Source organism: Panthera uncia, chromosome A2 (genome assembly GCF_023721935.1).
Source record: "Panthera uncia isolate 11264 chromosome A2, Puncia_PCG_1.0, whole genome shotgun sequence".
Lineage (NCBI taxonomy): Eukaryota > Metazoa > Chordata > Mammalia > Carnivora > Felidae > Panthera > Panthera uncia.
This window is the reverse complement of record NC_064816.1, coordinates 130410544-130437150: the sequence shown is the minus strand read 5'-3', so window position 1 is coordinate 130437150 and position 26607 is coordinate 130410544. Positions and strand designations below refer to the sequence as shown.

Here is a 26607-nt window from a genome sequence, read left to right as displayed (position 1 = left end):
GAAAACAAGCTGTAACTGTATCTTGGATCTGTTGAAATGTCAGTAATTTAAAAAATAAATCAGAAAGCTTAAAATTTCTGTTACTAACCTCTTTCTTAACCTGGCTTTATCTTCGTGTTAAATCTCTTTCTGTTTTATTTATTCTTCAAAATTAATAGAGTAGGAAGTAGGCTTTCTAACAGAAATATGTCTAGCATGAATAGAATTATTATTCATAATTCATTAATTCAAATAATAGTGATCTAGTGCCTAATATACAGAGGTAACTTTACTTGATTATAGAAGTTTTTGTTTACCTGCTTTAGTTTCTTTGACACCTAGACAGAAAGTGTCTGTTTTGTCTCCCAGTGGACACTTGGTAATATCTGGAAACATTTTTGATTGTCACATCTGGGAGATTCTGCTGGTGTAGAGTGTACCACTGACATACTGGGTAGAGGCCAAGGATGCTGCCAAACATCCTACAGTACATTGGACAGTACATTTGTTCTCAAAACAAAGAAGTATCCATCTCAAAGTGTCCTGGTGCCAAGGTTGAGAAACTAGTGTGAGAAAAGTCAGGCTTATAGAGTGGATAATCAGTATTTAATGAGTAAAGATTTTTTAAAGATCTGGAAAGAAGCTACCTGCAAATTTTTAGCAAATTGATTCACAAGAACTTTTATTCTGTCATATATGGTATAATCCCTAGTTAGATATAAATTTTGAATTTGACTGTACTTTGGAATATGTCCAAGATACCTAGCTAAAGTAAGCCTCAATGGGTTCTATAGTTTTAATTTTTACATTTAGAAGTGGGTTTTGATAAGAATTGCCTTTCTGGGTTCAATGGGAAATTGGGGTTTTTTTTGGCTGGTGCTCTTCAATTTTTATTTTATTTTTTACTGCTTCTGCACTGTATTATAGAGAGTAAAGCCTTTACCCTCCCAGTCACTCACTGTCTTGAAACACACTGAAGGAAGGTCAAGCAAGCCATTGTTATAGGTTCTAGACTTTGCTGCTTCCAGAAGAACTAGAAGGTATTTTTTTTTTGATACACAGGATATATTTGGGAAAAAAAATATTTCATTTGAATTAAAATAATATAACATTCGCATCTCAAGCTAAAACTACAGGGCAGCCACATAATTTCAAAACTGAAAACTGAAATTTCAAAACTGAATCTGAAAGCATATAAAATTTGGATAGATCTGTACTCAACTAAAATGGAGAGTTATACAGCATGGTTGAAGAAAAGAACAATCTGCATTTAATTAACAAATATGAGAAATACCTGAAAAACTTTTCAATTGCTTTTATTTTCATGCTCAAATCATAAAACAGTGAAATAATTGTATTGTGTTTTCTTGCATAAAATGAGGATCTTAATAGAGCTGAAAAGAATAAATCATGAGAAATAGTGCTTTTAGGCTGCAGATTTTATAAGGATAGCATTAGTGAACAGATGGGGATAGTGTGGTGACAGCATACAAGAAAAAAATCTCAGGACACAGGGGAAGTGCAATAAGATTTGGTGGAATTAAAAAAAATTTTTTTAAATGTTTGTTTATTTTTGACAGAGAGAGAGAGAGAGACAGAGCATGAGCGGGGGAGGGGCAGAGAGAGAGGGAGACACAGAATCCAAAGCAGGCTCCAGGCTCCAAGCTGTCAACACAGAGCCCAGCGCCGGGCTTGAATTCACAGACCGCAAGATCATGATTTGAGCCGAAGTCAGTCGTTCAACTGACTGAGCCACCCAGGCGCCCCAAGATTTGGTGGAATTTTATAGATAATTCATTAGCAGTGATAAAAATCAAAACCTATTAGAAGATCAGGAATTTTAGTTTCAATCCTTCTCCTTCCTACCCCTAACCATCTTTTCTTTGTTTTGCTTCTTTGAAAAAATTTTATAATGGTAAAATGTGTGGTAAGAACATAAAATTTGCCATTTTAACCATTTTAAGCATATAATTTAGTGTATTTTTCTACTATAAACTTTTGCCCCAGGCATCTGAAGTTTGCAGCCTTTTGAGCACTGCTCACTTTTCTAGCCTGAGATCCGAGCTGAGCTAAGTAGAGACAAGTAACTTCCATTTACTTCCGATACCTGTGACTATCTACTTTTTTTTTTTTTACCTACTGAATTGTTTTTTGGGAAATCACATTTGGTGTTTGTTGCTGTTTGTTTTGCTGAAACACTTTAATGCAGCTTAGTCACATTTAGCCCTAAACACAGGTGGCCTGCAATCATACTACTTGGAATTCGGCAATTGTGCCATAGCGTGGACTAATATTCCTTTTTTTTTCTTTTTATACTGATAATGTAGTTACCAGTGACATTATAAATTATTAAAGTTTAAAAGGTCTATTTTAGATTATTGGATATATGATAAAATTTGAAACCTTCAATCTAGCCTTAAATTTGGAGTTGAAATTTTTGTTAGAGTAATAATAGTAATTATAAAGTAAATATAATTAACATTTCAGTTTTTAGGAATTGTGTGGGTTTTTTTCCTTCAGGTGTTCTGAAACATTTTCTTATATTAAAAAAGGATATGTATTTTTTTACATTAAGGGAGAAATTTTTCTGGCAGAGAAGTTCATTATATTCAGATTGCTCAGACATGAGATAAAGGTTTTGTAAAATCATGTGGCATTTTAATTTTCATAGATGTTTTTATTACCGTTGATAAGACAGTACACATTAACTGATATCCAAGGTTTTGACGTAATCATTGTGGGATTGTTAACTTATTGAATGTTACTGCCTGTGTTAATAGACAGAAAATACTCTGGGAAAAATTTTACTTTCTTTCTCAGAATATAAATTTAGTTGTAAATGTCACTGGAGCAGTTTGGTAGATTGAGGTCTAATTCTGGATTACAAGATTAACTTGTTTTTTAGTCATAAGTAAATATGTAACATATCTTTGCTCTGAAAATATAGACTGAGGGCACAATAATAGTCTCAGAAAGAATTTTTTAAAAGAGCTTATTTAGAAAGCAGTACTTGAAATTGTTATTTTGTGATTTTTTCCTTCATGTAGATTTTTATAAATCACCTATGCATATCCTTTGTGAATCTTTTTATTTACCTGTGTTTTCTTTATCACACATAGCAGCTTTGTTAGCAGTTTTATACGTATGCAAACAGTGACAAATACCTTAGTGTTGCCTTGCATTTAGGGCATGGCATTAATGTTGCTGTTCATATACCTGCAAGTCTAGTTAGTCCTTTTGGAAGCACAGAATGGAGAGGATAGAGGTGAGAAAAGCTAGTTGATAAAAGCCCTTGACACTAACCTCTGAAAACACATGCATAGAAACCAAGACCTTAAAACAAACAAATACCTTCCACATTCTTACTTGACTTTGTTTTATTGGTGTCTAGCGCCAGTGGTAAGTGGTGTGGTGGCTGCTAAAGCTTCCACTTGGAAAAGACCCATAGCATTTCTTCGATTTTATTGTGATCACATGGTCATATCTAGCTTCAAGGGAGTGAGGAAGTATAATCTTACTGTGCCACAGGGGAATCAGCAATATTGGGTGGACCGTTCTGATGATTTACCATGTCACCTTAAGTGTATTTTCTTCAGGGCATAACAATTGTATTTCCTTTTTACTGTATGTTCAAAGTAATAATTAATTTTGAGTTTTGAACATAAATTTGTGATGAGGAAAATTGGTATTTATCTCAAACTTTTTCATTCACTTTTATATATAATTTGTCCCTAATTTGTTCTTTATAATGTCTCTTAAAATTGGGGCCCCTGAGTAGCCCAGTCAGTTAAGTGTTGGGCTCATGTCCTGATCTCATGGTTAGTGAGACATTGCCCTGCATGGGGCTCTGTGCTGACAGTGTGGAGCTTGCTTGGGATTCTCGCTCTCCCTTGCTCTCTGTCTTTATGCATGAGCACGTGCACACAGTCTCAAAATAAATTAAATAAATAAACAAACATACATTACAAAAATGTTATAATGTCTCTTAAATTCTTTGCAACTTTGATATTTATAATTCTACCTTAAGGGGTATTTTAATAGCCTCCTAAATGATATTTTTGACGGCGCTATGTCTGTACTTCAGTCAGTCTCATCTCCTGTTACCTATAGAACACACTTCCTTTTGTCTATTAAGTAAAAGCCAAAATTCTCTGCAATTTGATCCCATCTTAATTATTTCTCACTACTCTCTAGTATCTAACTTCTTTTTCATTTTATTTCAACATTATTCCTCAGATACACAGCCATTCCTACCTTTATGTTTTTCCTTTTGTTATTCTTCAGTTTGGAGTATCTTCTTCTTCCCTCACTGTGCATTCAAATTGTGTCTTCAGGTGCCAGATTAATAGTCTATGATGCTTTCCTGTGTTATTAAGCCCACAAGAGTACTTTTGTTCATAAGCTATGATTTTGGATGGGTGGTTACCTTATTGAGGACACTCTTCTACATCTCATTGTTTTTTCATTGTTTTCCTGTAGGAAAGTCTGGATTTCCCTATGAGCCACTTGACTACCCTAGTACCATACATAGTTTTTTATTCCTTCACAGTTCTTTCATGTGATATTATCAAGTTCTTATTGATTTTAATAGATTTGTCACGGAATGATCATTTGTCTCTTTTATTTCCAAAACATAACTGTGTTTGTGAAGTAATTCACAGTATATGTGAAGTAATACATTAATCCATTTATACCACAGAAAACATGAAACATGACTTAGATGCTGAATGTCTGGGTCCAAATACTATCTCAACAACTTGTCTAAGCTAATATAACCATTAAGTCTTTTTGAAACATTTAAGTCTCAGTTTCTTCTGTGATTGGTCGATGTGATACCTAACTAGCTAGCAAGGCAGCTGTGAGAATTGAAATAGGATAATGAATATGCAAATACTTAACATGCTGCCATTTCATAGTAGGTGCTTACCAAATGTCACATTTACTTAAATTGGTAGTATTTCCTGTGCTTTTATAAGAGCCACAATTTCTGAAATGCATATTTTTTATTGATTTATAAAATTAAACTGATGAGTTTATTTTACTGTTTTCCTTAAACATTTTTACCATTTTAACAAAACGTGCATAAATGAGCAAGTATATTCTTATCTTTTGTTTTGACTGAAATTTAAAGATGATAATTTAAGTATTTCAATATGATGAATATCTGGATTATTAGTATGGTGGGGTTAGGGGTAAATGAGAGTAGCTTAGCAAGAAAGAAAAGATACAGGATGTTGGCTAAATGGGAAAGTCAGGTACGCTATGACTTCAACAGTTAGTCTTTTAACTCTCTTCTAACTGCTGAAAGAATGATTTTTTTTTTTTAAAGTGAAGCTGTAGTTTGCCTAACACTCCTCAAAAAGATGACCCAAGTAGTGAATATAATATTTTCAAATGCTTTGTAATTAGAAATTATAATCTGTGGGGGTGTCTTGGTGGCTCAGTCGGTGAAGCATCCAACTCTTGATTTCGGCTCAGGTAACGATCTCATGGTTCCTGAGTTCAAACCCTGCATTGGGCTCTGCAGTGGCAGTGTGAAGCCTGCTTAGGATTCTTTGTCTCTCTCTCCCTTTCTCTCTGCGTCTCCCTGTTTGAGTGCTCTTTCTCTCTCAAAATAAATAAACATTTTTTTAAAAGAGAAATTATAATCTATCCTCTTCATATGTCTCTCTTTGAACTTTGGTATTGATTAGGTTTAGGTCACCATATACATTTTCACACACAAAATCATTAATTTGAAATAAAAACCAACCATATTTCACGTATTCTGACACATTTTTTCACATATCAGTTAACATCTCTGAAATTGGTTGTGTCTCCTGAAATTGATGGCGTCATACATCATATGAAATATGGTCAGTTTGTTACTTACCTATTTAGTAGTTTTGTCTCCGGTTATATTTTTTGAACTCAGGGTTGTCCAATGGTACTGGAAGTCCTGGAAAAAGTGAGCAGTGTAAAAATAACATTTTAAGGTTTCTATTATGATTGAAGTTTTTTTTCTTAAATATACTCTATTTCAGTGTTTTCCCACAAGAATAGGTTACTTTCTACATATTAATAGTTTAATAGTTTCTACATATTAATAGTTTAATAGAAGGATGGGTTGCTGACGCATTGAAGCATTAGATAAAAAGAAATGATTTATCTCTCCATCATGCATCTTGTACACACATATACATGGTATTTTCATTATTTAGAAGCATACTGCTACAATTATATTTCTTTTTGAAAATTTTCCCCACATTCAAGTGTTACAACAGCCTCATGAATACCTACACATAGAAATGAATCCATTCTTGTTGGGAAAGTTTAATATCTCCTGTTATATGTCTCTGTACAACTGTGCACATTATAATTAGGATCTTCACTTAGTCAAGAATTTACTGGGTCTTAATCTTACCAAGATACTAATTTTTTTTTAATTTTTTTTTAACGTTTATTTATTTTTGAGACAGAGAGAGACAGAGCATGAACAGGGGAGGGGCAGAGAGAGAGGGAGACACAGAATCTGAAACAGGCTCCAGGCTCTGAGCTGTCAGCACAGAGCCCGACGCGGGGCTCGAACTCACGGACCCTGAGATCATGACCTGAACCGAAGTCGGACGCTTAACCGACCAAGCCACCCAGGTGCCCCCCAAGATACTAATTTTTAATATCCATTGGTACTTATCAAAGCCTATATAAGACTTATTAAGAATAAAGAAAAAACATACCAAACTTCTGCATATCAAAGATATACCTCTTTTAGTCTTTGAAAAGCCATGTTTTGCCTAATGATTCTAATACTGCTTTAAATATGTTCAGAATAATACAGTGTAATTAAAGACCTTGTGCATCTTCCCCAGGGTCATATTCACTTCACTTCTTTCTTCCTTGGAGACAGCAAGTCTTATAATTTGCATGTATTTTTCCTGTTCCAGTTGGGTTTTATATTAATATATAAGTATTTATATAAATATATATAGAAATAATATATTTATTTATAATTCTTTCTACAGTAAAGCCTTGGTTTACAAGCATAATTCATTCCAGAAACATGATTGTAACCCAAAGCGCTTGTATACATCAAAGGAAATTTCCCCATAAGAAATAATGGAAACTCAGATGATTCGTTCCACAACCCAAAAATACTCATATAAAAATGATGATGGGGCACTTCGGTGGCTCAGTTGGTTAAGCATCCAACTTCAGCTCAGGTCATGATCTCGTGGGTTTGTGAGTTTGAGCTCCGCATCGGGCTCTGTGACAGCTCAGACAGAGCCTGGAGCCTGCTTTGGATTCTGTGTCTCCCTCTCTGTCTGCCCTTCCCCTGCGCATGCTGTCATTCTCTCTCTCTCTCTCTCTCTCTCTCTCTCTCTCAAAAATAAACATTAAAAAAGTTTTTTTTAAATGATTACAGTACTGTAATACAAAATTGAAGAAAAATAAATTAATCTGCACTTACCTTTGAAAACTTTTGTGGTTGATGTGAGGAAGCCAAGAGAGAGGAGGGTTATTGTATAGGACAACTTTCACTGTCATTAACAAAATCACTGCTGTCTATTGGCTCGTTGGAATCTTTTTTGCATGGTGGCCATTGTATATGTTTGCACAGATGTTGGCTACAGTGCAATATTAATAAACTCTTATTGTATACTGTATTTAATGTAACTGGCAAAAAAGGAAGCAGAGGAAAGGGCCTCTATCTGCAGGCAGCCTGACCTAGAAGAAGCAAAGCATTCCTAAGCTTACTCTTAAATGGAAAAGCAAAGAACTGTCCAAAGAACCATAGGTTCTTTGAAGTGACAAAAAATACACTAGTGCCTGTTGTGGACACCTTCCAATGTTCTGAAAAATCACTGATTTCTGCCAGATACCGCAGCCTGAAACAGAGCATCTGAGCATGGGAGACAATCATCCACAATCCCACAGCGAGAGAGGGAGAGAGAGAGAGAGAGAACCCTTGGCTCATTTGTGATCATGGGATGTTTGGCCTTACGTACTGCTCATACTACAAGATATCACACTCATTTATCAAGTTAAAATTTATTAGAAATGTTTGCTCATCTTGCATAACACTCGTGAAACAAGTTACTCGCAATCCAAGGTTTTACTGCATTTATATAATTATCCACATGTACTTACATATAATCATCCATATATCTGTAAAAAATGTATAATTTTATTGTACATTTTCATTGAGATAGAATTTATAATGTGAAACGCAGAGAACTTATGTGTACAGTTTAGAGAATGACAAATAAATATACCCATGTAGCTCACACCCCTTTCAAAATATAGACCATTTTGCCATTACCCTAGGAAGTTCCCTTAGGTTCCTTCCAGGAGGATTCTCTGAACCATAGAGGCCACCACTGTTAGTTTTTCTACCTTGGTTAATGTTTCCTTTAGTGCATCATGCATTATATATTCTTAATATCTGAATTCTTCACTCAACATAATAATTTTGAGATACATCCGTGTATTACATATCAGTAGTTTGCTTCTTTGTATTGCTGATAAATAGTACAGTGTTTGAATATATCACAGTTTTTTTCATCTCTTAGTTTTCTTTTTGTTATTTATTCCACTGTGGTCAGAGAACATAGCTCTCTATGATTTCAAATCTTTACACCTTGTTGAGGTTTTCTTTATGGCCCAGAATGTGGCCAGTTTTTGCAGATGTTCCATGTTCACTGCCACTAATAATTTGGCAATAGTTGGGAATAATAGTCCATGTGTATTAATTAGACATTTATTTGTTGTCATCAGATCTTCTCAATGACTGATTTTTTTTTTTTTTTTTTTTTTTGCTTGTTTGTTCTGTCATTTACTGTGATTTCCATATTGGCCAATTTTTCCTTATGTTTTAAGGCCACTGTATTCCTGATGCATTGACCTTTTATTCTTATGAAGTGTGTTCCTCTCTCAGTTTAGTAGTGGTTCTTTATTATAGTACACTTTGTCTACTGTTAGTATGGCTATATCACCTTTCTTCTATGTTTGTATAGTATATATTTTTCCGTCCTTTTGCTTTCAGCTTTTCTATATGGTTGTGTTTAAAGTAAGCAGCTGGAGCGCCTGGGTGGCCTAGTTGGTTGAACATCCAACTCTTGATTTCAGTGCAGGTCATGATCTCACAGTTTGTGAAGTTGAGCCCCTTATCAAGCCCTTGGGAGCCTGCTTGGGATTCTCTCTCTCCCTGTCTGACCCTCCCCAGCTTGTATACTCTCTCGCTCTCTCTCAAAATAAACATTTAAAAAATAATAAAGTAAGCAACATATACAGGTTTTTCAAATCCAGACTGATTAACAATAGTTTCCTTGTAATTGGAATATTTAGTTCATTGGTATTTAGGGTACATATTGCTATGTCTGTTTAATTTAGTGTTGTTTTTCCCCAAGACTGTTTTTGGATTAATCGCTTTATTATTCAGTTTCCTATCTTGCTAGTTATTCATTCTTCTATTATTCTTTCAGTGGCTACTCTAGAGATTGTAGCATGTACTTTTTACTTCTAAGAGTCCATTATTTACCAGTACTTTGACAATTCCTGGACAATGTCAGGAATATTTTAACTTTAACTTTAGAATATTTGAACTTGGTTTGTCCATACACTCCTACCTTTCTGATGATGTTGTCATATATTTTAAATCTCTATGTATTTTAAACCTCACAGCACATAATTACCATTTTATTATTGTTATCAATTATGTTGTTGTTATATAGACTCTTAGTTAGATTGACTCATACATTCATTCTTGTATTCTTAATTCCATCTCACATTTTCATGTTTCAATCAGGGATCATTTTTCTTCTAAAAACCTTCCTTTTGTGTAGTTGCTGGAGATAAAGTCTGTTTTTGTTTGAAAACTTTTTTACTTCACTTCAATTTTGAAAGTTAATTGAGCATAGACTTCTAGATTAGAAGTTAATTTCCTTTTAGTAACTTAAAGCTATCATTTTGCTATTTCCTGGCCTCCTTTGTTTCTATTGAAAAGCTAGCTGTTAGTCTTATTGTGGAAGGTATTATGTTTGAGGGTATTTTATTCTCTGATGGTTTTTATGATTTTCCATTTGTTTCTTGTTTTAGGCAACTTTGCTATAATTTCTAAGTATAGTTTTCTTTGAATTTGTTCAGCTTAGGGTTTATAGAACGTCTTGAATCTGTTTAATTTGTTTTGTGAGTCTGGGAAAATTTTCAGCCAATATGTCATCAGATGTTGCTTTTGCCTCATTCTCCTTCTCTCTTCGAATGGAATTTAGACCATTACACCCGTATCACATATGCCTCTTAACAATCTTTCTTTATTTCCATCCTTCTTCCTCTCCATATTTCACCCTGGGTATTTTCTCCTGGTCTCCTAACCTCCAGGTTACTAATCTGCTGCTGCTGCAGTTAATCTGCTGTTAAACTCATTTATTAACTTCTTAATTTCAGTACATCTTATTTTTAAGTTCTATAATTTCTGCTTACCTTTTATCTTCCCTAAAATTCAGGTCTCTAGGGGCGCCTGGATGGCGCAGTCAGTTAAGCGTCTGACTTCAGCCAGGTCACGATCTCGCGGTCCGTGAGTTCGAGCCCCGCGTCAGGCTCTGGGCTGATGGCTCGGAGCCTGGAGCCTGTTTCCGATTCTGTGTCTCCCTCTCTCTCTGCCCCTCCCCCGTTCATGCTCTGTCTCTCTCTGTCCCAAAAATAAATAAAAAATGTTGAAAAAAAAAAAAATTCAGGTCTCTAGTTAAATTCTTTCTTTGTCTTCTATTTTCTGGGGCACATTAATCACACTTATTTTGAAGTATGTTTCTTATAACATCTAGAGGTCTTTTTAATTGTCTCTTCCTCTTTTAGTCACGTGGTTTGTCTCCTTAGAATACCTAGTAAGTTTTGATTGAATGCTGGATATTATGTATAAACTTTTGTATACGCCTATTTACTTCCAGAAAATAATTAATTTTCTTCTGACTGGGAGTTAGAACCTTGATCCAATCAGGGATTATGATAGTTCAAGGTTGGGTTTCAGGATTAATCTATTTCCCCTACAACCCTTCAGTGATCTCAACTCCAAGTGGGGATTTTACCTGAGTCACTCACCCTTTAAGAAGACAAACTTTATTATTTTTCTCAGTTTTATGGAATGCTAAAAGCCCTTCTTACCTCTTCAGCCTCTTAGCAGCTGTTTGAGGGTCTTCCTCCCTCCTCCCCACACATAATTCATGTTTCTTAGGAATTTTCATATGCCTTGAAGGTAAAAGCCCAGCAGAATATCACTTCTCTTCAAGGTCCCTTTTATTTTCTGCTATTCCTTTTTTTCCAGACAATTCTTGAAGCTCTTGGTTGGTAGCCCTGAACTCCATTTTTTGTGTCTCTAGCCCCATAAGAAGGCTTGTAAGCCCTGATTTTTGCTTATGCTACTCAGGAATTGGCAAATGTCTCAAGAGAAAAAGTGACAAAGAATTTAAGACTCAATTCAACAAATGCCTCTTTTCTCCCCAAGATATTGGCTTCTCATATTCTGGCTGCCTTGGTTTTCTACAAGGCCTTCAAACATAGTTTGTATTTTGTCAGCTTTTATAGCTTTTGTTAGTAGGAGGTTAATATAATAAAATTACTCTGATAGCTGAAAATGGATGTCCAATTCATAGCATTTTATTGTCCACATCTCCTTTTTCATAGTTTCATTAAACTCCCAGCTAAAAGCTGATTATTTTAAGCAGAGTTAAAAAAGTAGATAATACTGAACTGTACAGTAAAAATGTGACATGAAGACAAACCATCCATTTTACCCTTGGTACAGAGAAGTAATAAATACATCGTTATGAAGGTACATTTTTTTTCCCTGTCACATTGAGAGTTTTGTTTCTGCTTTTCCTTGTATGCCCTCTAGTGGAAGTTTTATTGAAATGAAATAATTTAAAAGTGATGAATAAAAAGCTCTGCATCATCCAGGAAAAAAAAACTGTAATTATGGTAACAATGTGTAAACTTACTTTTTTAAATTAAAAAAAAATTTTTTTATTCATTTTTGAGAGACAGAGAGACAGAGCATGAGCAGGGGAGGGGCAGAGAGAGAGGGAGACACAGACTCCAAAGCAGGCTCTAGCCTGTGAGCTGCCAGCACAGAGCCCAACACGGGGCTCAAACTCACGGACTGTGAGATCATGACCTGAGCCCAAGTCGGACGCCCAACCGACTGAGCCACGCAGGCACCTCATAAACTTATTTTTTTTTTTTAACCGTCTCTTGGCCATTAACAATTTGAGGAACTTTGATAGATGAAGGAGAAAAAAACAATATCACTAGTATATTCAGCTGGGTTTAGTTAAACAATATATGCTAAGCCCTAGGAGATACAAGGTAACATCCATTCTCTGCCTCAAGAATTTGACAAAATAATATAAGAGATTATAGGACTTTGAACATTTATAATAGAGTAAGACTAGAGGTAGTAGAGGATGTCCCTAGGAGTAGAAATTGGGAGAAAATTTAACTGAGATGAAGATGTCAAGTGGAAAATTCCTATAGCTTTTTCTTGAGATTTGAAGAATGAATAGGATTTAGTCAAAGGAAGATGATAGAAAAGAATATTCAATGTAGAGGGTGGCACCTCTAGAAATGGATGAGAGCACCTTTTATTCAGGCAATTGTAAGTTATATAACCAGATCATACGGTATTAGAGTAGAAATGGAGTCAGAATTTGGCAGTGGCTAGATAATAATCTGTGAACCATGCTAGAAACTATGAATTTCATCCTGAGAGCTATTAAACAATTTTAAGAAAAAGGAATGTATTAGTATTTTATAAAGGTTATTCTGTTAGTAGGTTGAGGATCAGTTGGAACCAAAAGGTCTTGTTAAACGACTGTTGCTCTTGCCAGAGACTGTATATTCAGAATTGAAAACAGAAGTAATTTTGCCTGAATTTGAAGAACATTTGGGTTTCAGGGTTGATCATTTCCCCTATAGTCCTTCAGTGATCTCAACTCAAAGTTGGGATTTTACCTGAGCCACTCACCCTTTAAGGGCCATGAATGATAAATTTCCACTGTACCTCAAGATAGTTATCAAAATGCATTTTTAGTTAAAATTCTGATCACAAAAGGTTCTGGTTAAAAATTTTTTAAAATATGTAACTTAGAAAGTGAAAAGTCTTCTTTTTTCCTACTCCATAGCAGGTTATTTTATATTCTTACAGAATTTCTTCCATTTGTTAGCATTTTTTTTTTTTGGTTTTCTTTTATCTTTAAATAGGATTATATACTATATAGTGTATTTCAATCGCTTTTTCTCACCAGTGTTTCAGAGATGCTGTACTGCCAGTATGTATACCTACAGTTCTCTCTTTATAATGGCTGTATAATCTTCTACTATATGGATGTGTTATCATTGCTTAGCCTAATATTTTACTGAAAAACATTTGGATTGTTTTCAGTTTTTTAGTATTACAAAAAATGCTATGGTCAACATCTCTAGAAATATGAGTAAGTTTTCTATGGAACATATTCCTAAAGTGCAGTTGCCGACTCAAAGATAATGTATATTTAGAATTATGATAGGTGTTGCCAAATTATCTTCTGAAAAATTTGGATTACTTTATACTACCTTCAACAGTTTTTGAGAGGACCTACACAGAAGTATCACTGGATATTTTTGATATTCTAAATTGTCCAATCTGATTCGTATGTAATGGTACTTCTCTTTAGTTTGCATGCTTTTCAATAATACTTAATTGATTAGTCTTCCACATTTTTGTTAGTTGTTTATGTTTCTTTGTTAGTTAATTTCCTGTGACCTTTGCCATTTTTCTGTTTGATGGTCCACATGTTCTTTACTGATTTATAGGACCTTTTGGAAAATTGGATCTTTTAGCTTTTTATTGTTACATGTGTTGAAAATGCTACTTCTGGTATGTTTTTATTTGTGCTTTTTTTGTTTTTAGTTTTTATGTTGTGATTTCTGTCTTTTGAGGAAAATTGTCAGAAAGCTAACTTCCAAAAATGGTCCTAAGCTCAGAGAGTGGAACAAGTTACTACTTTTTAATTACGAAGGAATAGATTACACCAATACAATTTAAATATTTTCAGAGTATAAAAAAAAGGGAAGCTTTTCAGTTGTTTTTTATAAAGCAAACACTAATTCTAAAATCCAGTAAAAAAAAATCCACTCCAACAAACTTTATAAATCAATCTCAGTTACAAATATAAATACAAAAATCCCAGATTCTTAATGAAGTGTCAGCAAAATGAATGTTATCAGCAAGTATAGTGATCATATGAGATTCATGTCAACAAAAAATGGCTCAATATTAGGGAAATCTATTTTATAATGGGTCAAGAGATTTTTAAAGGGGGATATACCATCATGATTGATGCCAAGAAGGGTATTTTTATTTTTATTTATTTTTACTTTTATTTATTTATTTATTTATTTATCTTTAATGTTTGTTTATTTTTGAGAGAGAGAGACAGAGCATGAGCAGGGGAGGGGCAGAGAGAGAGAGGGAGACACAGAATCTGAAGCAGGCTCCAGCCTCCAGTTGTCAGCACAGAACCCGACGTGGGGCTCGAACCCACAAACCACGAGATCATGACCTGAGCTAAAGTTGGATGCTATACCGATTGAGCCACCCAGACGCCCCTAAGAAGGGTATTTTTAGAAAAGTTAAAATCGAATCCAATTTTTATGACCTTAATAAAATTTGATTAGATGAATAGTTCCTTAATTTCATAAACATGTAACTAAATCCAAACCAAGTTATGTGCTTAACAGAGAAACTGTAGCAGCATTTGCATTAATGCCAAGAAGATCTTGGTCAGGATGCTTATTATAAGTTGTCTTTAACACGGTCTTAGGAATTGTATGGCAATTCAGTTATGCAAAAGAAGAAAATAAGTGGTACAAATAATAAACATAGGTAATAATGACAGAGCATTTATTTCATGCTTAGTACTCTTCTGGTTGTGAAACATTATTATCTCATTACCCACAAGTTATGATAATATCACAAATAGGTGCCACAGATGTAGAAACTATCACGCCCATATAAAGTTATAGAAACTGAGGCAGTAAGAGTCTAAGAAACTATCTTCAGCCAATAAATGCTGAACACTAGATTTGAACTTAGGAAGACTGACTGACTTTATACTTACAAGTATAATACTTCTGCTCTAAACCGAGGGTTTGCAAACCTCTAAAGTTTGACTGCAGCAAGGCTGGGCTCATTCATTTATGTATTGTCTGTGTCTGTTTTTGTGCTATAACAGTAGACTTGAGTGGTTGTGACACAGCCTTGCATGCCCCATAAAACCTAAAATATTTACTCTCTTGCCCTTTACAGAAAAATTTTGCCAAATCCTATTTTAAACCATTTAACTATGACTGATTATCAAACTATTAGGCTTTTGTATTAGGAAACAGGGGATAAAATGATAGTATTTTAGATTACATGAGTATATGCTTGGTAAACCCCAAGATAATCAACCCAGAAACTGTTCAAAATAACCATAAAATGAAGTCGTTTTTAAAAATACTAATAGGCAAAATTGATTTCGCTTCCAACTTATAAATAATAACCAGCTTGAAAATACAGTGAGATAATAGATCCCAATTTCAAGAGCAAAAAACATTAAATATCTAAAAGTGAGCGTACAAGACATGTGAAAGACCCAAATGAAGAAAAGTTTAAAACTACACTGAAATAAAAGGAGATTGAATAAATAGATGTGTCCTTTTTTTGGCTGGGATGACTCAGCATTAAAAAAGAAATTTGGTGGTTTCGTTTTTTGTTTTTTTTTATCTAAATCAGTTTGTAAAATTAAACATCTCATTCAGAGATCCAAGGGGATTATTTTAACTTAATGAAGTGATTTTATTAATTCTGAGAGAAAGACATGACAGGAAAGAAAAGACCAGGAATTTTCTGAAAAATAGGTTTGTGACTTCAAGATGTTAAACTGAACATATGCTAAAAGTCCTGCTCCTCCACAACAAATTTTAGATATCCATAAAGTTTTAGTAAAGTCTTTTGAAACAGGAAAGGTAGTTATCTGTGGAATGGAAAAGGAGTAACTTACTAAAGAAAGAAACAGATAGGAACCCTCTCTGGCAATCCCTAAGAACGACAGTACTGATAGGCAAGGCCAGGGTTGCTGGCTTGAATTTTCCATGCTTAGGAGGCTTTTACATGCCAGAAGATGGGTACACAATCATAGATCATCAAAAACTGGAGAATGTAAGCATCATAAAACAGGGACAACAAATTCCACAAAAGAGCAACTTAGACTGGAGAAAGTAGGAAAAAAAAAACCCAGAAGAATTTTAAGAGGTCTTTATTTTTCTGAGCAATAAAAGAAGGATTTGCCTCCACTAAATGACAGACCTATTGTTGAATATTAAAACTAAGTATCTGAATAACAGCACATGGGATTCTGCTGAACTGCTGATTAACGAACTGGAAGATAGATGTGAGGAAATCTCCTAGAATATGACATGAAGAGTTACAAAGGAAAAGATACGACACATGGAGATCCTCACCAGAAATTCTGATATCTAAGAAGAGTTCCAGAAGAAGAAAATGAAAGAGACTATATTTGAAGTACTAAAAGCCCAGGGGTGCCTGAGTGGCTCATTCAGTTAAGCGTCCAACTCTAGATTTTGGCTCAGGTTGTGATCTCACAGTTTGTGGGTTTGAGCCCTGTGTTGGGCTCTGCACTGACAGTGGGGAGCCTACTTGGGATTCTCTGTTTCCCCCATTCTGCCTGTCCTTCACTCACGCTCTCTTTCTCAAAAATAAATACAAAAGAAAAAAAAATAATAGCCAAGAATGTTCTCAAAGTGAAAACCCATATCCTTAGGTTTGAAAGATCTTTGAAAACAAGATTTATACACATATACACATAGATAAAGATATATTTTTTTAATTAAAAATTAAAATATATGGGCACATCATAACTTCAGAATATCAAGAATAAAGGCAAAAATCCTAAAAGTTACCTGTAGAAAACACAATTTATCAAAACAATTTCTATCAACAAATGACTATCTGATAATAGAGTTCTTAATAACAGCTATATATGGAAGAAGATAAATGGTCTGAGGAATAAACTTTGAACCTGCGAGTCTGTATTTAGCTATTCTATCATTCAAAAGTGAAGGTAAAATAAAGACATTTTCATGTATATGAAAACAAAGTTGTTTCAGCACAGGCACAATTGACATTTTGAGTGAGATTGTACTGTGTATTGCATAATATTTAGCATCCCTGGCCCTCACCCATTAAATGCCAATAGCTTCCTCCAGTCATTTTGATAAACTAAAAGGCTTCCACATATTTCATAGGAAAGTGTTCCTGGCCAAGAATGACCATTCTTCCGACTCTTAAAAATAAATCTAAAAAGTGCTGCAAAAAGAAAAATAAACCCAGAAGAAATAATGGGATGTAAAAAATAATGTTGAATGAGAAATGAATAAACATATTGGTAAATCTAAATAACTATTGGCTGTTTAAAAGAAAAGAGCTTTTAATGATAAAATGACAAGTTACACTAAACTTCCATGCTGACAGTTTTGGAATTTGGGTGGCTGAGGAGAGAATGAAGTAAAATAAAAGTAAACTTGCCTTTAGATGAGACCACAGTTATTGATTAACTCTTCGTTAAATGGTAAGAGTAAGATTGTTGGGAAGAAGCTGAGAAGGAACTAAAAGTAAATACTAAAAGAAAAGGGTGTTGTAAGCTTTCAGATGAAGGGGATAGGGATGAGGGTAGATAGAACAAATAGAATTTGATCTAACAAGACTGAAAAGGAGTCATGGAAGCATGTATTTATCATGGAAACATAGTAAATAAAAAGCACAATGTCAGAAATAAGTCTAACCATATTAATAGAAAAAGTCATCTAATTGGTAAAACTCAGTGACTAAAATATAGTAACTTTCATATTGGCTGAAACCAAAATCCAGTGAGAGTCACAAATAAAAGAATATATAACAGTTAAAAATAAAGTTATCAAAAAATATGTTATTCATTTAGCAAATATTTATACCTGGTAGATACCGAAACAAAAAAGACCTCTGGGGTAAAAAGCAAAAATTTACAAGATAGTTTCAATATGTGTGGCTTTAAAATATATAAAATGAAGCTAGTAGAATTTTTAGAAAGGATAGATGTATAATCATATTTGAAGATTTTAACGATTAGATAAAAATAAAGATACAGGAAAAAAGTAAAGATGGGAAATGTGACACACTTAGCAAGTGTATCTAATTGATATTTATCAAGAATTCTGACTCTTTCTTTTCTTTTTATTTTATTTATTTATTTTTTTAATATATGAAATTTATTGTCAAATTGGTTTCCATACAACACCCAGTGCTCATCCCAAAAGGTGCCCTCCTCAATACCCATCACCTACCCTACCCTCCCTCCCACCCCCCATCAACCCTCAGTTTGTTCTCAGTTTTTAACAGTCTCTTATGTTTTGGCTCTCTCCCACTCTAACCTCTTTTTTTTTTGTTTTTTTTCCTTCCCTTCCCCCATGGGTTTCTGTTAAGTTTCTCAGGATCCACATAAGACTGAAACCATATGGTATCTGTCTTTCTCTGTATGGCTTACTTCACTTAGCATCACACTCTCCAGTTCCATCCACGTTGCTACAAAAGGCCATATTTCATTCTTTCTCATTGTCACGTAGTATTCCATTGTGTATATAAACCACAATTTCTTTATCCATTCATCAGTTGATGGACATTTAGGCTCTTTCCATAATTTGGCTATTGTTGAGAGTGCTGCTATAAACATTGGGGTACAAGTGCCCCTGTGCATCAGTACTCCTGTGTCCCTTGGGTAAATTCCTATTAGTGCTACTGCTGGGTCATAGGGTAGGTCTATTTTTAATTTTCTGAGGAACCTCCACACTGCTTTCCAGAGCGGCTGCACCAATTTGCATTCCCACCAACAGTGCAAGAGGGTTCCCGTTTCTCCACATCCTCTCCAGCATCTATAGTCTCCTGATTTGTTCATTTTGGCCACTCTGACTGGCGAGAGGTGATATCTGAGGGTGGTTTTGATTTGTATTTCCCTGATAAGGAGTGACGTTGAACATCTTTTCATGTGCCTGTTGGCCATCTGGATGTCTTCTTTAGAGAATTGTCTATTCATGTTTTCTGCCCATTTCTTCACTGGGTTATTTGTTTTTCGGGTGTGGAGTTTGGTGAGTTCTTTATAGATTTTGGATACTAGCCCTTTGTCCGATATGTCATTTGCAAATATCTTTTCCCATTCCGTTGGTTGCCTTTTAATTTTGTTGGTTGTTTCCTTTGCTATGCAGAAGCTTTTTATCTTCATAAGGTCCCAGTAATTCACTTTTGCTTTTAATTCCCTTGCCTTTGGGGATGTGTCGAGTAAGAGATTGCTATGACTGAGGTCAGAGAGGTCTTTTCCTGCTTTCTCCTCTAAGGTTTTGATGGTTTCCTGTCTCACATTCAGGTCCTTTATCCATTTTGAGTTTATTTTTGTGAATGGTGTGAGAAAGTGGTCTAGTTTCAACCTTCTGCATGTTGCTGTCCAGTTCTCCCAGCACCATTTGTTAAAGAGACTGTCTTTTTGCCATTGGATGTTCTTTCCTGCTTTGTCAAAGATGAGTTGGCCATACGTTTGTGGGTCTAGTTCTGGGGTTTCTATTCAATTCCATTGGTCTATGTGTCTGTTTTTGTGCCAATACCATGCTGTCTTTATGATGACAGCTTTGTAGTAGAGGCTAAAGTCTGGGATTGTGATGCCTCCTGCTTTGGTCTTCTTCTTCAAAATTACTTTGGCTATTCGGGGCCTTTTGTGGTTCCATATGAATTTTAGGATTGCTTGTTCTAGTTTCAAGAAGAATGCTGGTGCAATTTTGATTGGGATTGCATTGAATGTGTAGATACCTTTGGGTAGTATTGACATTTTGACAATATTTATTCTTCCAATCCATGAGCAGGGAATGTCTTTCCATTTCTTTATATCTTCTTCAATAACCTTCATAAGCTTTCTATAGTTTTCAGCGTACAGATCTTTTACATCTTTGGTTAGATTTATTCCTAGGTATTTTATGCTTCTTGGTGCAATTGTGAATGGGATCAGTTTCTTTGTCTTTCTGTTGCTTCATTCTTAGTGTATAAGAATGCAACTGATTTCTGTACAGTGATTTTGTATCCTGCAACTTTGCTGACTTCATGTATCAGTTCTAGCAGACTTTTGGTGGAGTCTATCGGATTTTCCATGTATAATATCATGTCATCTGCAAAAAGCAAAAGCTTGACTTCATCTTTGCCAATTTTGATGCCTTTGATTTCCTTTTGTTGTCTGATTGCTGATGGTATAACTTCCAACACTATGTTAAACAACAGCAGTGAGAGTGGGCATCCCTGTCGTGTTCCTGATCTCAGGGAAAAAGCTCTCAGTTTTTCCCCATTGAGGATGATGTTAGCTGTGGGCTTTTCATAAATGGCTTTTATGATGTGTAAGTATGTTCCTTCTATCCCGACTTTCTCAAGGGTTTTTATTAAGAAAGGGTGCTGGATTTTGTCAAAGGCCTTTTCTGCATCGATTGACAGGATCATATGGTTCTTCTCTTTTTTTTTGTTAATGTGGTGTATCACGTTGATTGATTTGCGAACGTTGAACCAGCCCTGCATCCCAGGAATGAATCCCACTTGATCATGGTGAATAATTCTTTTTATGTGCTGTTGAATTCGATTTGCTAGTATCTTATTGAGAATTTTTGCATCCATATTCATCAGGGATATTGGCCTGTAGTTCTCTTTTTTTACTGGGTCTCTGTCTGGTTTAGGAATCAAAGTAATACTGGCTTCATAGAATGAGTCTGGAAGTTTTCCTTCCCTTTCTATTTCTTGGAATAGCTTGAGAAGGATAGGTATTATCTCTGCTTTAAACGTCTGGTAGAACTCCCCTGGGAAGCCATCTGGTCCTGGACTCTTATTTGTTGGGAGATTTTTGATAACCGATTCAATTTCTTCGCTGGTTATGGGTCTGTTCAAGCTTTCTATTTCCTCCTGATTGAGTTTTGGAAGAGTGTGGGTGTTCAGGAATTTGTCCATTTCTTCCAGGTTGTCCAGTTTGTTGGCATATAATTTTTCATACTATTCCCTCATAATTGCTTGTATCTCTGAGGGATTGGTTGTAATAATTCCATTTTCACTCATGATTTTATCTATTTGGGTCATCTCCCTTTTCTTTTTGAGAAGCCTGGCTAGAGGTTTGTCAATTTTGTTTATTTTTTCAAAAAACCAACTCTTGGTTTCGTTGATCTGCTCTACAGTTTTTTTAGATTCTATATTGTTTATTTCTGCTCTGATCTTTATGATTTCTCTTCTTCTGCTGGGTTTAGGCTGCCTTTGCTGTTCTGCTTCTATTTCCTTTAGGTGTGCTGTTAGATTTTGTATTTGGGATTTTTCTTGTTTCTTGAGATAGGCCTGGATTGCAATGTATTTTCCTCTCAGGACTGCCTTCGCTGCGTCCCAAAGCGTTTGGATTGTTGTATTTTCATTTTCGTTTGTTTCCATATATTTTTTAATTTCTTCTCTAATTGCCTGGTTGACCCACTCATTCGTTAGTAGGGTGTTCTTTAACCTCCATGCTTTTGGAGGTTTTCCAGACTTTTTCCTGTGGTTGATTTCAAGCTTCATAGCATTGTGGTCTGAAAGTATGCATGGTATGATCTCAATTCTTCTATACTTATGAAGGGCTGTTTTGTGACCCAGTATATGATCTATCTTGGAGAATGTTCCATGTGCACTCGAGAAGAAAGTATATTCTGTTGCTTTGGGATGCAGAGTTCTAAATATATCTGTCAAGTCCATCTGATCCAATGTATCATTCAGGACCCTTGTTTCTTTATTGACCGTGTGTCTAGATGATCTATCCATTTCTGTAAGTGGGGTGTTAAAGTCCCCTGCAATGACCACATTCTTATCAATAAGGTTTCTTATGTTTATGAGTAATTGTTTTATATATTTGGGGGCTCCGGTATTAGGCACATAGACATTTATAATTGTTAGCTCTTCCTGATGGATAGACCCTGTAATTATTATATAATGCCCTTCTTCATCTCTTGTTACAGCCTTTAATTTAAAGTCTAGTTTGTCTGATATAAGTATGGCTACTCCAGCTTTCTTTTGGCTTCCAGTAGCATGATAAATAGTTCTCCATCCCCTCACTCTCAATCTAAAGGTGTCCTCAGATCTAAAATGAGTCTCTTGTAGACAGCAAATAGATGGGTCTTGTTTTTTTATCCATTCTGATAGCCTATGTCTTTTGGTTGGCACATTTAATCCATTTACATTCAGTGTTATTATAGAAAGATACGGGTTTAGAGTCATTGTGATGTCTGTATGTTTTATGCTTGTAGTGATGTCTCTGGTACTTTGTCTCACAGGATCCCCCTTAGGATCTCTTGTGGGGCTGGTTTAGTGGTGACTAATTCCTTCAGTTTATGTTTGTTTGGGAAGACCTTTATCTCTCCTTCTATTCTAAATGACAGACTTGCTGCATAAAGGATTCTCGGCTGCATATTTTTTCTGTTCAGCACACTGAAGATATCGTGCCAATCCTTTCTGGCCTGCCAAGTTTCAAAAGAGAGATCAGTCATGAGTCTTATAGGTCTCCCTTTATATGTGAGGGCACGTTTATCCCTTGCTGCTTTCGGAATTTTCTCTTTATCCTTGTATTTTGCCAGTTTCACTATGATATGTCGTGCAGAAGATCGATTCAAGTTACGTCTGAAGGGAGTTCTCTGTGCCTCTTGGATTTCAATGCCTTTTTCCTTCCCCAGTTCAGGGAAGTTCTCAGCTATAATTTCTTCAAGTACCCCTTCAGCACCTTTCCCTCTCTCTTCCTCCTCTGGGATACCAATTATGCGTATATTATTTCTTTTTAGTGTATCACTTCTCTAATTTTCCCCTCATACTCCTGGATTTTTTTATCTCTCTTTCTCTCAGCTTCCTCTTTTTCCATAACTTTATCTTCTAGTTCACCTATTCTATCCTCTGCCTCTTCAATCCGAGCTGTCGTCGTTTCCATTTTGTTTTGCATTTCGTTTAAAGTGCTTTTCAGCTCCTCATGACTGTTCCTTAGTCCCTTGATCTCTGTAGCAAGAGATTCTCTGCTGTCCTCTATACTGTTTTCAAGCCCAGCGATTAATTTTATGACTATTATTCTAAATTCACTTTCTGTTATATTATTTAAATCCTTTTTGATCAGTTCATTAGCTGTTGTTATTTCCTGGAGATTCTTCTGAGGGGAATTCTTCCGTTTGGTCATTTTGGATAGTCCCTGGAGTGGTGAGGACCTTCAGGGCACTTCTCCTGTGCTGTGGTGTATAACTGGAGTTAGTGGGCGGGGCCGCAGTCCGACCTGATGTCTGCCCCCAGCCCACCACTGGGGCCACAGTCAGACTGGTGTGTGCCTTCTCTTCCCCTCTCCTAGGGGCGGGATTCACTGTGGGGTGGCTGGCCCGTCTGGGCTACTTGCACACTGCCAGGCTTGTGGTGCTGGGGATCTGGCGTACTAGCTGGGGTGGGTAGGCAAGGTGCACGGGGGCAGGAGGGGCAGGCTTAGCTCGCTTCTCCTTAGGTGATCCACTTCAGGAGGGGCCCTGCGGCAGCGGGAGGGAGTCAGATCGGCTGCCGGAGGTTTGGCTCCGCAGAAGCACAGAGTTGGGTGTTTGCGCGGAGGAGCGAGCAAGTTCCCTGGCAGGAACTGGTTCCCTTTGGGATTTTGGCTGGGGGATGGGCGGGGGAGATGGCTCTGGCGAGTGCCTTTGTTCCCCACCAAACTGAGCTCTGTCATCCGGGGGCTCAGCAGCTCTCCCTCCCTTTGTCCTCCAGCCTTCCCGCTTTCTGAGCAGAGCTGTTAACTTATGACCTCCCAGAGGCTAAGTCGCGCTTGCTGTCGCAACACAGTCCGTCAGGCCCCTCCGCTTTTGCAAGCCAGACTCGGGGGCTCTGCTTGGCCGGTGAGCCGCCCCTCCGCCCTGGCTCCCTCCCGCCAGTCCGTGGAGCGTGCACCGCCTGGCCACCCTTCCTACCCTCTTCTGTGGGCCTCTCGTCTGCGCTTGGCTCCGGAGACTCCGTTCTGCTAATCCTCTGGCGGTTTTCTTGGTTATTTAGGCAGGTGTAGGTGGAATCTAAGTGATCAGCAGGACGCGCGGTGATCCCAGCGTCCTCCTATGCCGCCATCTTCCCTCCTCCTCAAGAATTCTGACTCTTAACATAATTTACACACAGGGATTCTTTTCAAATACATGTGGATTATTTTTAAGATATGGTGATGTTCTAGGCCACAAAGGAAGCCTTAATAAATTCCTTTTAAGAAAGTGATCTCTTTCACTTCACTAACAACAGTGTAATGAATTTAGAATTTAACAACCAAAAGCCTCTCCAATGCATAAAACTGGGTACTTAAAATTAAACATAATAATTTGTAGATTAAAGAAGAAATCAAAATAGAAGTGATAAAACTTAGGCCTGAACAATTGAAGCCTTGCAATAGCAATTTTTGAATGAAACTTGCGTGATTGAGAAAAAGCAATACTTAGAGATAAGTTAGAGTCTTAAATTTATTGGCAAGTCAAAATATTGCATGAATAGCATGATTTATTTATGTTTAAAATTGCCATTTTTTTGCATATATTTATACATGTAAAATTTATTATTTTCCTTTGCTAAGATCTAGAAAGATAGCCAATTCATAACAGTGATTATCTGTAGTGTTCTTAGGGAAAAATGCATATATGTATGAATTAAGTAATTTTTAAAAATTAATACATCTTGTTAAAGAGTAATGATATAGAGGGGCACCTGGGTGAGTCAGTTGGTTAAGCATCTGACTTTGGCTCAGGTTATGATCTCACAGTTCATGGGTTTGAGCCCTGCATTGGGCTCTGTGCTGACAGCTCAGAGCCTGGAGCCTACTTCAGATTCTGTGTCTCCCTCTCTCTCTGCCCCTCCCCTGCTCATGCTCTGTCTCTCTCTCCTTCAAAAATAAGTAAAAACATTTTTTTTTAAAAAGTCATCATATAGAATTAGCCTTATATTAAAAATAAATCACAATAATTAAAGCAGTGTGGTATTCGTGGAAAGCTGGCTATCACTAATCCCTAGAAGGAAAACAAAAGAAATCTAAAGCAATTCAAGAGTATACAAAATTATTATATATGATTAATATGGCATTTCAAACTAAAGAAAGAAAATGGATCCTTATTTTGGTGCTGGGGATTTGCATAGCTATTTGAAGGAATAAAAAATGCTGGATTTGAACCTCGCACCAAAATTATTTCATATGCCTCGAAATAAAGTATTAAAAAACATAAAAAATTACTAGTCAAAATATTGCATCTAGGTGGTTCAGTAGGTTAAACGTCTGACTTCGGCTCAGTTCATGACCCCACAGTTTGTGAGTTGGAGCCCCACATTAAGCTGACTACTGTCAGCACAGAGCCACTTTTGATCATCTGTCCCTGTCTCTGCTCCTCCCCACCTTCCCAAAAATAAATTAACATTAAAAAAATACTAGATGAAAATGAGTATAAATATATATTGGATTGGCAAAGGCCTTTATAAACATGGCACAAGGATATCTGGGAATTTGCAACCAAAACATCATTCTCTTCCTTTTTGTTCTCAACTCTAAGCTACTTGCCTTTCCTGAGCCTTAGACTGCTGAGAGTTTAAGACATCTGGGTGCTTAGGAGGTCTCAGGCTCTTATTCTTATCCTTGCAAAATGGTGGGAAGTCATCAGGGGTAAGTCCAGATGGAGAGCAGCTAATCCTATAAAAGCTTGACATTAGGAGATTTATGGACCTGGGATGAAGCCGATCCTGCATGATTATCTTAGGTTTCCAGACTCCTAAAGACTTGAAGCTAAACAAGTTGTCTCTGTCAGTCAGGTTGGGAGAATTTGGGAAGATAGGAAAGCAGAGAGAATACTCTAGTACTCCTAGGGGGAGCCAATAACCTGCTCTTAAACTATGAACCCACTGCACAAGAAATTTCTTTGATTTTCAAAATCTGTAAGGATTTCTGCCATTAAGAATATTCCAGATTGGGGGTGCCTGGGTGGCTCAGTCGGTTAAGCGTCTGACTTCAGCTCAGGTCATGATCTCACAGTCTGTGAGTTCGAGCCCCGTGTCGGGCTCTGTGCTGACAGCTCAGAGCCTGGAGCCTGTTTCAGATTCTGTCTTCTTCTCTCTCTGTCCCACTCTTTGCACTCTGTCTCTCTCTCTCTCTCTCTCTCAAAAATAAATAATAAACATTAAAAAAAAGAATATTCCAGATTGGTAAGAGGACGTAAAACACTCAGTATTTGCAGATGACAAGATACTAAATACAGAAGACCTCAAAGACTTTGGGAAAAACAAATACTACAATAGATAAGTGAATTCAGTGAAGTTGCAGAATACAAAATCAATGTAAAGAAATCTGTTGCATTCTCATACACTAATAATGAAGCAGAAGAAATGGAAATTAAGAAAACAGTCCCATTTACAATTGCACCAAAAACAATCAAATATGTAGGAATAAACCAAAAAGGTGACTCTGAAAAGTGTAAAGCACTGATGAAAGAAATTCAAGACAATGCAAAGCTATGGAAAGA

At 36.2% G+C, this 26607-nt stretch overlaps 1 protein-coding gene across 1 annotated transcript in view; it reads left to right on the top strand.

Moving 5' to 3' along the window:
- ASZ1 (ankyrin repeat, SAM and basic leucine zipper domain containing 1) overlaps positions 1 to 26607 on the top strand; it is a 57010-nt gene that overhangs the window by 8243 nt on the left and 22160 nt on the right. The gene's annotated exons all lie outside the window — the stretch shown is intronic.